This window comes from Bombina bombina, chromosome 7 (assembly GCF_027579735.1).
Source record: "Bombina bombina isolate aBomBom1 chromosome 7, aBomBom1.pri, whole genome shotgun sequence".
NCBI lineage: Eukaryota > Metazoa > Chordata > Amphibia > Anura > Bombinatoridae > Bombina > Bombina bombina.
In genome coordinates this window covers 260,638,150-260,652,518 of record NC_069505.1, presented here as the reverse complement: position 1 = coordinate 260,652,518, position 14,369 = coordinate 260,638,150, and the positions used below count along the sequence as shown (strand labels likewise).

General features: G+C 40.1%; 1 protein-coding gene across 1 annotated transcript in view; it reads left to right on the top strand.

The window, feature by feature from the left end:
- Positions 1-14,369, top strand: part of SLC26A6 (solute carrier family 26 member 6) — a 156,995-nt gene that overhangs the window by 44,862 nt on the left and 97,764 nt on the right. The gene's annotated exons all lie outside the window — the stretch shown is intronic.

Genomic DNA, 14,369 nt, shown 5'->3' with positions numbered 1-14,369 from the left:
AATAATAATCATTTATAAATTATAACATAACTTAAAACAAATAATATAGAGTGTCTTGGTTTGTGTAGATATATATATACAGGGAGTGCAGAATTATTAGGCAAGTTGTATTTTTGAGGATTCATTTTTTTATTTTTTATTTTTTTTAAATCAAATTTTTTTATTGAGGTATGTTAGAAAACATCAAACATTTACGTCAACATAATTGTGGAATGCAGATTTGTAAAAATCACAATAACCGACAGAAAAAAAAAACATGCTAGGGTTTTACACATTTTCTACTAAGATACACAGGAAAAATTTACCCAGCTGATATACTTGTGGGTGACATGTAAAATCTTATAGAATACAGGAATACCCATTATCGCTAATAGTAAATCAGGCTTAGTGATGCAATAAAACATCATATATCTTGTGTTAACATATTTGTAGAATTCAAATCTGGGGGGATCCCAGCAAACAACCTATGCATACTAGTGTTATACATATTTCCTACTGAAAGACAAAAAGAAAATTTACCCAGCAGACATACCTGAAAATAACACATAAAATCTTATACAGTAAATTAACTCACATAGGCCTAGATTTAGAGTTCGGCGGTAGCCGTCAAAACCAGCGTTAGAGGCTCCTAACGCTGGTTTTGGGCGCCCGCTGGTATTTGGAGTCAGTGATTAAAGGGTCTAACGCTCACTTTTCAGCCGCGACTTTTCCATACCGCAGATCCCCCTACGCCATTTGCGTATCCTATCTTTTCAATGGGATCTTTCTAACGCTGGTATTTAGAGTCGTTTCTGCAGTGAGCGTTAGAGCTCTAACGACAAGATTCCAGCCGCCTGAAAATAGCAGGAGTTAAGAGCTTTCTGGCTAACGCCGGTTTATAAAGCTCTTAACTACTGTACCCTAAAGTACACTAACACCCATAAACTACCTATGTACCCCTAAACCGAGGTCCCCCCACATCGCCGCCACTCGATTAAAATTTTTAACCCCTAATCTGCCGACCGCCACCTACGTTATACTTATGTACCCCTAATCTGCTGCCCCTAACACCGCCGACCCCTGTATTATATCTATTAACCCCTAACTTGCCCCCCACAACGTCGCCGCAAACTACTTAAAATAATTAACCCCTAATCTTCCGACCGCAAATCGCCGCCACCTACGTTATCCCTATGTACCCCTAATCTGCTACCCCTAACATCGCCGAGCCCTATGTTATATTTATTAACCCCTAATCTGCCCCCCACAACGTCGCCGACACCTACCTACACTTATTAACCCCTAATCTGCCGAGCGGACCTGAGCGCTACTATAATAAAGTTATTAACCCCTAATCCGCCTCACTAACCCTATCATAAATAGTATTAACCCCTAATCTGCCCTCCCTAACATCGCCGACACCTACCTTCAATTATTAACCCCTAATCTGCCGACCGGAGCTCACCGCTATTCTAATAAATGTATTAACCCCTAAAGCTAAGTCTAACCCTAACACTAACACCCCCCTAAGTTAAATATAATTTTTATCTAACGAAATAAATTAACTCTTATTAAATAAATAATTCCTATTTAAAGCTAAATACTTACCTGTAAAATACATCCTAATATAGCTACAATATAAATTATAATTATATTATAGCTATTTTAGGATTAATATTTATTTTACAGGCAACTTTGTAATTATTTTAACCAGGTACAATAGCTATTAAATAGTTAAGAACTATTTAATAGTTACCTAGTTAAAATAATTACAAATTTACCTGTAAAATAAATCCTAACCTAAGATATAATTAAACCTAACACTACCCTATCAATAAAATAATTAAATAAACTACCTACAATTACCTACAATTAACCTAACACTACACTATCAATAAATTAATTAAACACAATTGCTACAAATAAATAAAATTAAATAAACTATCTAAAGTACAAAAAATAAAAAAGAACTAAGTTACAGAAAATAATAAAATATTTACAAACATAAGAAAAATATTACAACAATTTTAAACTAATTACACCTACTCTAAGCCCCCTAATAAAATAACAAAGCCCCCCAAAATAAAAAATTCCCTACCCTATTCTAAAATACAAATATTACAAGCTCTTTTACCTTACCAGCCCTGAACAGGGCCCTTTGCGGGGCATGCCCCAAGAATTTCAGCTCTTTTGCCTGTAAAAAAAAACATACAATACCCCCCCCCCAACATTACAACCCACCACCCACATACCCCTAATCTAACCCAAACCCCCCTTAAATTAACCTAACACTACCCCCCTGATGATCTTCCTACCTTGTCTTCACCATGCCAGGTTCACCGATCCGTCCTGGCTCCAAGATCTTCATCCAACCCAAGTGGGGGCTAGACATCCACTGAAGAAGTCCAGAAGAGGGTCCAAAGTCTTCCTCCTATCCGGCAAGAAGAGGACATCCGGACCGGCAAACATCTTCTCCAAGCGGCATCTTCTATCTTCTTCCATCCGATGACGACCGGCTCCATCTTGAAGACCTCCAGCGCGGATCCATCCTCTTCTTCCGACGACTAGACGACGAATGACGGTTCCTTTAAGGGACGTCATCCAAGATGGCGTCCCTCGAATTCCGATTGGCTGATAGGATTCTATCAGCCAATCGGAATTAAGGTAGGAATTTTCTGATTGGCTGATGGAATCAGCCAATCAGAATATAGTTCAATCCGATTGGCTGATCCAATCAGCCAATCAGATTGAGCTCGCATTCTATTGGCTGATCGGAACAGCCAATAGAATGCGAGCTCAATCTGATTGGCTGATTGGATCAGCCAATCGGATTGAACTATATTCTGATTGGCTGATTCCATCAGCCAATCAGAAAATTCCTACCTTAATTCCGATTGGCTGATAGAATCCTATCAGCCAATCGGAATTCGAGGGACGCCATCTTGGATGACGTCCCTTAAAGGAACCGTCATTCGTCGTCTAGTCGTCGGAAGAAGAGGATGGATCCGCGCTGGAGGTCTTCAAGATGGAGCCGGTCGTCATCGGATGGAAGAAGATAGAAGATGCCGCTTGGAGAAGATGTTTGCCGGTCCGGATGTCCTCTTCTTGCCGGATAGGAGGAAGACTTTGGACCCTCTTCTGGACTTCTTCAGTGGATGTCTAGCCCCCACTTGGGTTGGATGAAGATCTTGGAGCCAGGACGGATCGGTGAACCTGGCATGGTGAAGACAAGGTAGGAAGATCATCAGGGGGGTAGTGTTAGGTTAATTTAAGGGGGGTTTGGGTTAGATTAGGGGTATGTGGGTGGTGGGTTGTAATGTTGGGGGGGGGGTATTGTATGTTTTTTTTTACAGGCAAAAGAGCTGAAATTCTTGGGGCATGCCCCGCAAAGGGCCCTGTTCAGGGCTGGTAAGGTAAAAGAGCTTGTAATATTTGTATTTTAGAATAGGGTAGGGAATTTTTTATTTTGGGGGGCTTTGTTATTTTATTAGGGGGCTTAGAGTAGGTGTAATTAGTTTAAAATTGTTGTAATATTTTTCTTATGTTTGTAAATATTTTATTATTTTCTGTAACTTAGTTCTTTTTTATTTTTTGTACTTTAGATAGTTTATTTAATGTTATTTATTTGTAGCAATTGTGTTTAATTTATTGATAGTGTAGTGTTAGGTTAATTGTAGGTAATTGTAGGTAGTTTATTTAATTATTTTATTGATAGGGTAGTGTTAGGTTTAATTATATCTTAGGTTAGGATTTATTTTACAGGTAAATTTGTAATTATTTTAACTAGGTAACTATTAAATAGTTCTTAACTATTTAATAGCTATTGTACCTGGTTAAAATAATTACAAAGTTGCCTGTAAAATAAATATTAATCCTAAAATAGCTATAATATAATTATAATTTATATTGTAGCTATATTAGGATGTATTTTACAGGTAAGTATTTAGCTTTAAATAGGAATTATTTATTTAATAAGAGTTAATTTATTTCGTTAGATAAAAATTATATTTAACTTAGGGGGGTGTTAGTGTTAGGGTTAGACTTAGCTTTAGGGGTTAATACATTTATTAGAATAGCGGTGAGCTCCGGTCGGCAGATTAGGGGTTAATAATTGAAGGTAGGTGTCGGCGATGTTAGGGAGGGCAGATTAGGGGTTAATACTATTTATGATAGGGTTAGTGAGGCGGATTAGGGCTTAATAACTTTATTATAGTAGCGCTCAGGTCCGCTCGGCAGATTAGGGGTTAATAAGTGTAGGTAGGTGTCGGCGACGTTGTGGGGGGCAGATTAGGGGTTAATAAATATAACATAGGGGTCGGCGATGTTAGGGGTAGCAGATTAGGGGTACATAGGGATAACGTAGGTGGCGGCGGTTTACGGAGCGGCAGATTAGGGGTTAAAAGTGTAATGCAGGGGTCAGCGATAGCGGGGGCGGCAGATTAGGGGTTAATAAGTGTAAGGTTAGGGGTGTTTAGACTCGGGGTACATGTTAGGGTGTTAGGTGCAGACTTAGGAGGTGTTTCCCCATAGGAAACAATGGGGCTGCGTTAGGAGCTGAACGCTGCTTTTTTGCAGGTGTTAGGTTTTTTTTCAGCTCAAACAGCCCCATTGTTTCCTATGGGAGAATCGTGCACGAGCACGTTTTTGATGCCGGCCGCGTCCGTAAGCAACTCTGGTATCGAGAGTTGCATTTGCGGTAAAAATGCTCTACGCTCCTTTTTTGGAGCCTAACGCAGCATTTGTTTGAACTCTCGATACCAGAGTTAAATTTATGGTGCGGCCAGAAAAAAACCCGCGGAGCGTTAGCAGCCCTTTTACCGCCGAACTCTAAATCTAGGCCATAGTCTCTAACACTAATGTAGACTTTACCATGTAACAACAATATATTGATACCTCTTTTTAAATTTATGATGTAACTAAATACCTATACCTCTTTAGTATGCATTGCTGCCTATTAGAGTGATAATTTATATCTGTCCTTTATAAGCCTCATTAAACTTATTTATGAGAGGTATTACTATTTGACAGCCTTGTGTGTGGGGGTGCATAAGAGCGGATTAATACCGCTTAGGTATTTACCATTTTAGGTAATTATTGTGTAAAATCTTATGTTTTTGGGAGCTACACAAATAGATTGCTAGAAATAGTAGAGTACAACTCTTGGGTATATATAGCCCTGAAAATAGGGTGGGAATAGGTGTTCATGAAGGAGAGAGGAAAGCGGAGAAAAAGAGAAAAAGAAAAAAGAGAAAAACAATGTGCAGCTGACATTATATCATCCATATCCATCTCATGGTTTATGTTATCTATACCAAAAGCGGCCCCAATATTCTTAAGTAGGAAAAATACAGAACGTGCTCCAGGAGCTGGCACATGTATTATGTTTAAAGTAGGGAGCTCAGCTGAATTTGTGCCACGTTCTTAGTAGGTGCGCTGAGGAGGTAGTGACAATCTTTCCCTGCCAGACGTTATATGTGACCTCATTATGTCTGAGTGCAGAGAGTTAACCTAAATTTGTGGAGCAAATTATTGAGATGCTATAATATACTTCACATATACACACCAAGAAGAAAAAAGCACCTAAACAGGTACATGATAATTTATACAGTCCAGCAGTTATCTAAAAACAAACAAACATGCACCCTGAACTATAATAAATGTTGAATAATATTACTAGAATAATTTGAGCTATTTGGATTGAGTATGGATAGTCTCTGATAAGACCAATGTCATAAACTTTGCCTGTGGGGAGGAATATTAAATAGGGGTTAAAGTCATATCTTGCTGACCCAATGCTCCCCTAGATCCTTTAAGGAGGAAACCGAGAGTCCAGCTCTATCCTACCCCCAAGCGTGGCCATCGATTCCCTCTGCCACAGAGATCCCAGCCATAGACAAAAATGAAGGGTAGTAATGTTTTCCTCGCGACTAGAAGCCGCCATCTCCTCCACTCTGATCCGATATTTCCGCAAGGCAGATGAAGCCCGCAGATATGTCTCACCCCCCAGTCGCAGGAGCCGGCCGCACTCCCGCAACCAAGGGCCACGTGTATGAGATGCATCGAATGTGGTTGCTCCCTGTAAGACACCATACTGTGGAGATTTAGCGAAATGAACAGGGTAATCTTCTCTGTAGTTGAGGCTAGGGGATTTTGCCCTGTTAGTGCCGCGGTCAAGCTTGAGGCCTTGGGAAGCGATGTTGCAGTCTGTTTAGCGTCTGTAAGCTCTGCCAGCTGTGTTGCCGAAATAGTCTCCTGAGCCCTCTGTTGTTCCGCATCTTCCTCCATGCCGCCATTTTTGATAGTGTCCATGAGATTGTTGAACCCCTTCACAGCTTTAATTTCTAGTTCTGCCAGCAGATTAAAGAGATTTGTGTAGTATCCCTTCATGGTTGTAGCAGTGTGCTCCTTTTTTAACCCGGGGAACCGGGGGGGGGGAGATCGTGATATATGTCCGGTAGGCCCCTCTCTGCAGCTGGTACTAACAATCCGACTTGCAGGCTTCTGGTCTTTGCAAACTGTAGATAATGGTCTCAGTATTTTGCACTGATAGCTTGTAATGAGAATAGAGGTATCAAACAATATAATGGATTGCCTGAAGATTATATTATCAGCTTATTGCTTATAATATGGTAGGAGCCCATGAAAATGCGACCGATCATGTCAGCCTCTAGGACCCGCCCCTGAGGATTAATTTTATTATTGAACAACAACCATGTTCTCAATGAACCCAAAAAACTCATTAATATCAAAGCTGAATATTTTTGGAAGTAGTTTTTAGTTTGTTTTTAGTTATAGCTATTTTAGGGGGATATCTGTGTGTGCAGGTGACTATTACTGTGCATAATTATTAGGCAACTTAACAGAAAACAAATATATACCCATTTCAATTATTTATTTTTACCAGTGAAACCAATATAACATCTCAACATTCACAAATATACATTTCTGACATTCAAAAACAAAACAAAAACAAATCAGTGACCAATATAGCCACCTTTCTTTGCAAGGACACTCAAAAGCCTGCCATCCATGGATTCTGTCAGTGTTTTGACCTGTTCACCATCAACATTGCGTGCAGCAGCAACCACAGCCTCCCAGACACTGTTCAGAGAGGTGTACTGTTTTCCCTCCTTGTAAATCTCACATTTGATGATGGACCACAGGTTCTCAATGGGGTTCAGATCAGGTGAACAAGGAGGCCATGTCATTAGATTTTCTTCTTTTATACCCTTTCTTGCCAGCCACGCTGTGGAGTACTTGGACACGTGTGATGGAGCATTGTCCTGCATGAAAATCATGTTTTTCTTGAAGGATGTAGACTTCTTCCTGTACCACTGCTTGAAGAAGGTGTCTTCCAGAAACTGGCAGTAGGACTGGGAGTTGAGCTTGACTCCATCCTCAACCCGAAAAGGCCCCACAAGCTCATCTTTGATGATACCAGCCCAAACCAGTACTCCACCTCCACCTTGCTGGCGTCTGAGTCGGACTGGAGCTCTCTGCCCTTTACCAATCCAGCCACGGGCCCATCCATCTGGCCCATCAAGACTCACTCTCATTTCATCAGTCCATAAAACCTTAGAAAAATCAGTCTTGAGATATTTCTTGGCCCAGTCTTGACGTTTCAGCTTGTGTGTCTTGTTCAGTGGTGGTCGTCTTTCAGCCTTTCTTACCTTGGCCATGTCTCTGAGTATTGCACACCTTGTGCTTTTGGGCACTCCAGTGATGTTGCAGCTCTGAAATATGGCCAAACTGGTGGCAAGTGGCATCTTGGCAGCTGCACGCTTGACTTTTCTCAGTTCATGGGCAGTTATTTTGCGCCTTGGTTTTTCCACACGCTTCTTGCGACCCTGTTGACTATTTTGAATGAAACGCTTGATTGTTCGATGATCACGCTTCAGAAGCTTTGCAATTTTAAGAGTGCTGCATCCCTCTGCAAGATATCTCACTATTTTTGACTTTTCTGAGCCTGTCAAGTCCTTCTTTTGACCCATTTTGCAAAAGGAAAGGAAGTTGCCTAATAATTATGCACACCTGATATAGGGTGTTGATGTCATTAGACCACACCCCTTCTCATTACAGAGATGCACATCACCTAATATGCTTAATTGGTAGTAGGCTTTCGAGCCTATACAGCTTGGAGTAAGACAACATGCATAAAGAGGATGATGTGGTCAAAATACTCATTTGCCTAATAATTCTGCACTCCCTGTATATATATATATATATGTGTGTGTGTGTGTGTGTGTATGTGTGTGTGTTTGTGTGTATGTAGTATGTGAGTGTATCCAGGAGTCTGTATATTAAAGGGTGTGTATATGTATAGTAAATTAAAGGGTGTGTATATGTATAGTAAATTAAAGGGTGTGTATATGTATAGTATTAGTAAATTAAAGGGTGTGTATATGTATAGTAAATTAAAGGGTGTGTATATGTATAGTATTAGTAAATTAAAGGGTGTGTATATGTATAGTAAATTAAAGGGTGTGTATATGTATAGTAAGGTACATAAATATTTGGAGATTGATAAAGTTATAGTTATTTTAACTGTTTAGAAAAACAATATTGAACTGGTGCTAAATGAGACTGTCAGCTTTAATTTGAAGGTATTTAAATCCAAATTGGGCGAATGGTTTAGGAATTAAAATAATTTGTATTTGTAGTCCCTCCTCTTCAAGGTAGAAAAAGTAATTTGACAATTGACTGAAAAGCTGTTTCATGGCCATGTGTGGGCTGTTCCCTCTTTTTTGAGTTAAAATGTCTGTAGTTCATTTAAATATGTGAATTTGCATTTGGAAGCTGTTGTGAACTCTTAAAATGAGATCCAAAGAGCAATGCAAGTATAGCGCACCAACAAAAAACAAGAGAAAGCAAAAACATTTTTAAAAAATTGGAGGATTCTTAAAAAGGAGAAAAACACTGGTGAGCTCAGGAACACCAAACGGCCTGATTAACCAGTGTAGACAATTGTGGTGGATAATCATAAAATTATTTTCTTTATAAAGAAATAAACTGTTAGAAACATCTATTCAACTCATGAACATTATCCAAGAGGTAGGTGCATCATTGTTAACAGGGCCGGACTGGGAAACCAGACCAGCCATGGAAATGTTAGAAGACCAGCCCCCAGCGCCCCCCCCTCCCGGTCCCAGCCCCCCTATCTTGGGGGCCACTTTTTAAGTTTGAGGCTCGCTCCTCAGCAGTATTCTAATCCTTACCATCTCACTTATAGATTTATAGAGCTGGTGTCATAGTCAAATTTCAATCAGTCACATGCCCCCCACCCCTCCCCAGTACCTTATATACAAATATATCATATTTTAGAGGTTCCCGCTGATTTACATATGAATCCCCCTCCCCAGTACATTATATACAGACACATATTGTAAATAAATATTATGCACATATTGTCAATAAGTTCCCTCTGACTCACACACAAAAAGTTACCTCCCCAGACCCCAGTACCTTATATACAGACACATATTGTAAATAAATATTATGCACATATTGTCAATAAGTTCCCTCTGACTCACACACATAAAGTTACCTCCCCAGACCCCAGTACCTTATATACAGTTGTATAATATTATAAAGAGGTTCCATTTGACTCATACACACAACCTCCTCCCCATTACCTTATATAAAGATATATAATATTTTAAAAGTTCCAATTGACCCACACAAACACAACCCCCTCCCCAGAACCTTAAAAATATATATATATATTATAGAGGTTCCCTCACTCGTACACAGTGCTGGTTATGTGCAGAAATAATTCAGAGCCATTCCCTCTGCTTTATGTACATTACTTACTCAGCTACACACGCACACTTACAAAATTACAGTTACACAGAATTACAGACAGCTACACTCACACATAAAGCTAAACATACAGTCTATGGCTGATTCACTGACCTGGTCAGTAACAGCTGATAGCGAACGCAAACTACCCGGAGAGAAAAAACAAGATGTACTAGTTTGACTCTTCAGCGGATCTTTCGGGCGTGACATCACTTGCATGGGACATGGAAATATGAATATCCAAAAGGAACTACAATACCCAATATGCATAGAGACATAGCGCACTAGCGACTCTCTGCTTAACCCTCCCCTCTGTCTCTCCAGTTTCAGTGCTGCCGCTCCGCTGTCCACTCCCAACCCTCTCACCAGCCTGTTAGTTGCTACTTGTTTCATGCTACTTGCTTCACTTGCTGGCGGCTTTGCCGCTGCGGTGCGCTCCCTCACAACTGTATTTTGCTAGTTGCTCTCCACACACTACACTGACTGCAGCTGCTCCTTCCGGCCCACCGGCTGCCGGCCCACCAGCTGCCAGCCTACCGGGATTTTTCCCGGTATCCCGGTGGCCCAATCCGGCCCTGATTGTCAAAGTCCACAATCAAGAGAAGACTTCATGAAAGTAAATACAGAGGGTTTACTACATGGTGTAATCCACTGTAAAGGCCAGATTAGAAACTGCCAGAAAACATACCAAAAAGCCTGCCCAGTACTGGAAAAATATTCTTTGGACAGATGAAATTAAGATGAACATGTACTAGAATGATGAGAAGAGAATGGAGAAAGAAAGGAACAGCTTGTGATCTGACACATATCACATCATCTGTGAAACACGGTGGAGGTAGTGCTATGGTAGTCTTTATTGATGATTTTACTGCTGACAGAAGTCACAGGATGAATTCTGAAGTGTATAGGGCTCAGCTTCAACCAAATACAGCAAACCTGTTAGGACAGATGGACAATGACCAAAAACATTCTGCAAAATAAGCTAAAGAGCTTCTCAAGGTGAAACGTGGAATATTCTTGAATAGCTGAGTCAGTCACGTGACCGCAACCTAATTGAACATGCTTTTCCCTTGCTGAAGACCTAACTAAAGACAGAAAGACCCACAAACAAACAGCAATTTAAAACAGCTGCAGTAGCGACCTGGCAAAGCATCACTAGGGAGGAAACCAAGACTTTGATGATGTTTATGGGTTCCATGCATCAGGTAGTCATTCACTGCAAACAAATTTCAACCAAAATATTATTTATGATTATGTTAGTTTGCCAAATTACTTTTCAGCCTCTGAAAATGTTAGGGGGGGGGGCTATGTGTAAAAATTGCTTCAATTAACTACCTAAATATTTGCTGATTGGTGTGGATGTTGTTTTGCTGAGCCTTCCCTCGACACCTGTTAGTTTTTATTTATTCTGTGGTATATGGTTATATGTTTGTTAGTGTAATATGGTACCATTTGGTATAGTTGTTTTCTTTTTCTATATTATTATACCCCCAAGCATCAATTCTTTGAAAGGAATTTTTAAATACAGGGACATGTTTGACCACTCTCAAAATATATTTAGTTAGTGCTGGCGATATATTATATATGCTTGTGGAGGTGTGTGTTTGTATGTGTGTGCGTGTATGTGTGTGTGTGTATATGTGTGTGTATGATTATGGTAATTATATACACCAAAAGGGATATAAAAACACCTTTAAAGGGACAGTCTACACCAGAATTTTTATTGTTTTAAAAGATAGATAATCCCTTTATTACCCATTCCCCAGTTTTGCATAACCAACACCGTTATATTAATACACTTTTAACCTCTGTGATTATCTTGTATCTAAGCCTCTGCAAACTGCCCCTTTGTTTCAGTTCTTTTGACAGACTTGCAGTTTAGCCAATCAGTGCCTGCTCCCAGATAACGTCACGTGCATGAGCACAGTGTTATCTATATGAAAAACATGAACTAACACCCTCTAGTGGTGAAAAACTGTTAAAATGCATTCTGAAAAGAGGTGGCCTTTAAGGTCTAAGAAATTAGCAAATGAACCTCCTAGGTTAAGCTTTCAACTAAGAATACCAAGAGAACAAAGCAAATTTGGTGATAAAAGTAAATTGGAAAATTGTTTAAAATTACATGCCCTATGTGAATCATGAAAGTTTATTTTGGACTAGACTGTAACTGAAATATAAAATGATTAATTATGACAAGTAAAAGAACTGCATTTAAATTAATGATGTATTTTGCTTCTCTTTTGTATCTCTGAAGACGGTTGGTTTTCCAACTCTTAGTATTATTTATCAGTGCATACTATACATTCAAGGGACTAACCCTGCTACATATCTGTCTCTAATTGGCTTCAGCACAGGAAATAAGATACTGCAAAACTGTGCAAGTTTTGCAACAATAAAATGACAGCTGTGAGCCTTGTCTTCTTCTGTAACAATCCAATTAGCTACTCCAAATATGGCAAGTGGTGAATGAGGTTTGGCTCTTGAGAAACAATTACAGTAAACAAAGTGTTAATCTGTTTTTAAATGTTCACACTGATTTGTAATTAAAAGGTGATTTATGTCCCTTTAAATAAGATTAAAAAATTGTTATTTTGGGGGCGGAGCCTATAGCTAAAGCGGCAGGAAGCATTTACAGGTGAAACTCGAAAAATTAGAATATCGTGCAAAATTTATTTCACTAATGCAACTTAAAAGGTGAAACTAATATATGAGAAAGACTCATTACATGCAAAGCAAGATGGTTCAAGCCGTGATTTGTCATAATTGTGATGATTATGGCTTACAGCTCATGAAAACCCCAAATCCACAATCTCAGAAAATTAGAATATTGTGAAAAGGTGCAATATTCTAGGCTCAAAGTGCAAACCTGCAAATGGTTCCTGAGCCTTTAAATGGTCTCTCAGTCTGGTTCAGTAGGAATAACAATCATGGGAAAGACTGCTGACCTTACAGTTGTGCAGAAAACCATCATTGACACCCTCCTTAAGAAGGGAAAGCCTCAAAAGGTAATTGCAAAAGAAGTTGGATGTTCCGAAAGTGCTGTATCAAAGCACATTAATATAAAGTTATGTGGAAGGGAAAAGTGTGGAAGAAAAAGGTGCACAAGCAGCAGGGATAACCGCAGCCTGGAGAGGATTGTCAGGAAGAGGCCATTCAAAAGTGTTGGGGACTTTCACAAGAGCCACCACACACAGATGGATCCTGGACATGGGCTTAAAATGTCATATTCCTCTTGTCAAGCCACTCCTGAACAACAAACAACGTCAGAAGCGTCTTACCTGGGCTAAAGAAAAACAGACCTGGTCTGTTGCTCAGTGGTCCAAAGTCCTCTTTTCTGATGAGAGCAAATTTTGCATATCATTTGAAAACCAAGGACCCAGAGTATGGAGGAAGAATGGAGAGGCACACACTTCAAGATGCTTGAAGTCCAGTGTGAAGTTTCCACAGTCTGTGTTGATATGGGGAGCCATGTCATCTGCTGGTGTTGGTCCACTGTGCTTCATTAAGTCCAGGGTCAATGCAGTCATCTACCAGGAGATTTTGGAGCACTTCATGCTTCCTTCCGCAGATGAGCTCTATGGGCATGCTGACTTCCTTTTCCAGCAGAACTTGGCACCTGCCCACACTACCAAAAGCACCAAAACCTGGTTCAATGACCATGGGATTACTATGTTTTGCTGACCATCGGCCAGCAAACTCGCCTGACCTGAGGGGACAGTACACGTGTGCTCTTTTTAGGTCAAGAGGTGCCCTCGCGTCACAACCAACCTCCGGCTAAGATTTGTCCCATATATACTCCCCAGCAGACTACCCAACTTGAGCAAGCTGCGACAGAAGGAGGAGGAGATGGTGCTTTAGGACCTCAGTGTCCGCTAATTATACCCGACAGCAACAAGCAAGGTCTGGAGTTACCTACTGCGCAATATGTAGCGTGGAGCGTTAAAGCTACAACACAAGCATCGCACATGCAGGAAAATTCTTGGACTGAGAACCCCTTACTTGTTCAAATTAACTTCCAGAAGAATCGGAGTAACTCCACTGCATACCAAAGGGCTTTGATAAAGACCACAACCGATGGCAAGCAGGATCCAGGATTCTCTGCTGCACAGGCTGCAGTATGGAGCGGAGAAGCTAAGGCACAAGCATCACACCCTTGCAAAGATTTCTGGTCTGAAAGGTCTGTCATAACCTTAACTATATGTGGCTTTTACATATCAAGTGGCAATGTGTTGACTCCACAGGACGTTCTATAGACCTGAAGCCCTAGCAACAATGGCATAAAAATGCTTTCATATTCTGTAGCATTTAATGGTTGAGCTACACCCTTACTCCTGACTTATTACCTAGAGTATAATTTGTTCATACTATAATACTAGATAGGTCCTTTTGTCTTTCAAAATCTAACATAAAATAACATACTGACACTAGGTCTCTACAAGAGGTTTCAATAGGAGGAAGTGCACAAAAAGATTATTTCTTACCTTACAAAGACTAGCTCAGATATTTACTTTGCTGTGGCCAGAGGGAAACGTATGGTGGAGCTCTCTACCCCGTTAATCAGGCACAGAGGTAACATTCTAGTATATATTTAC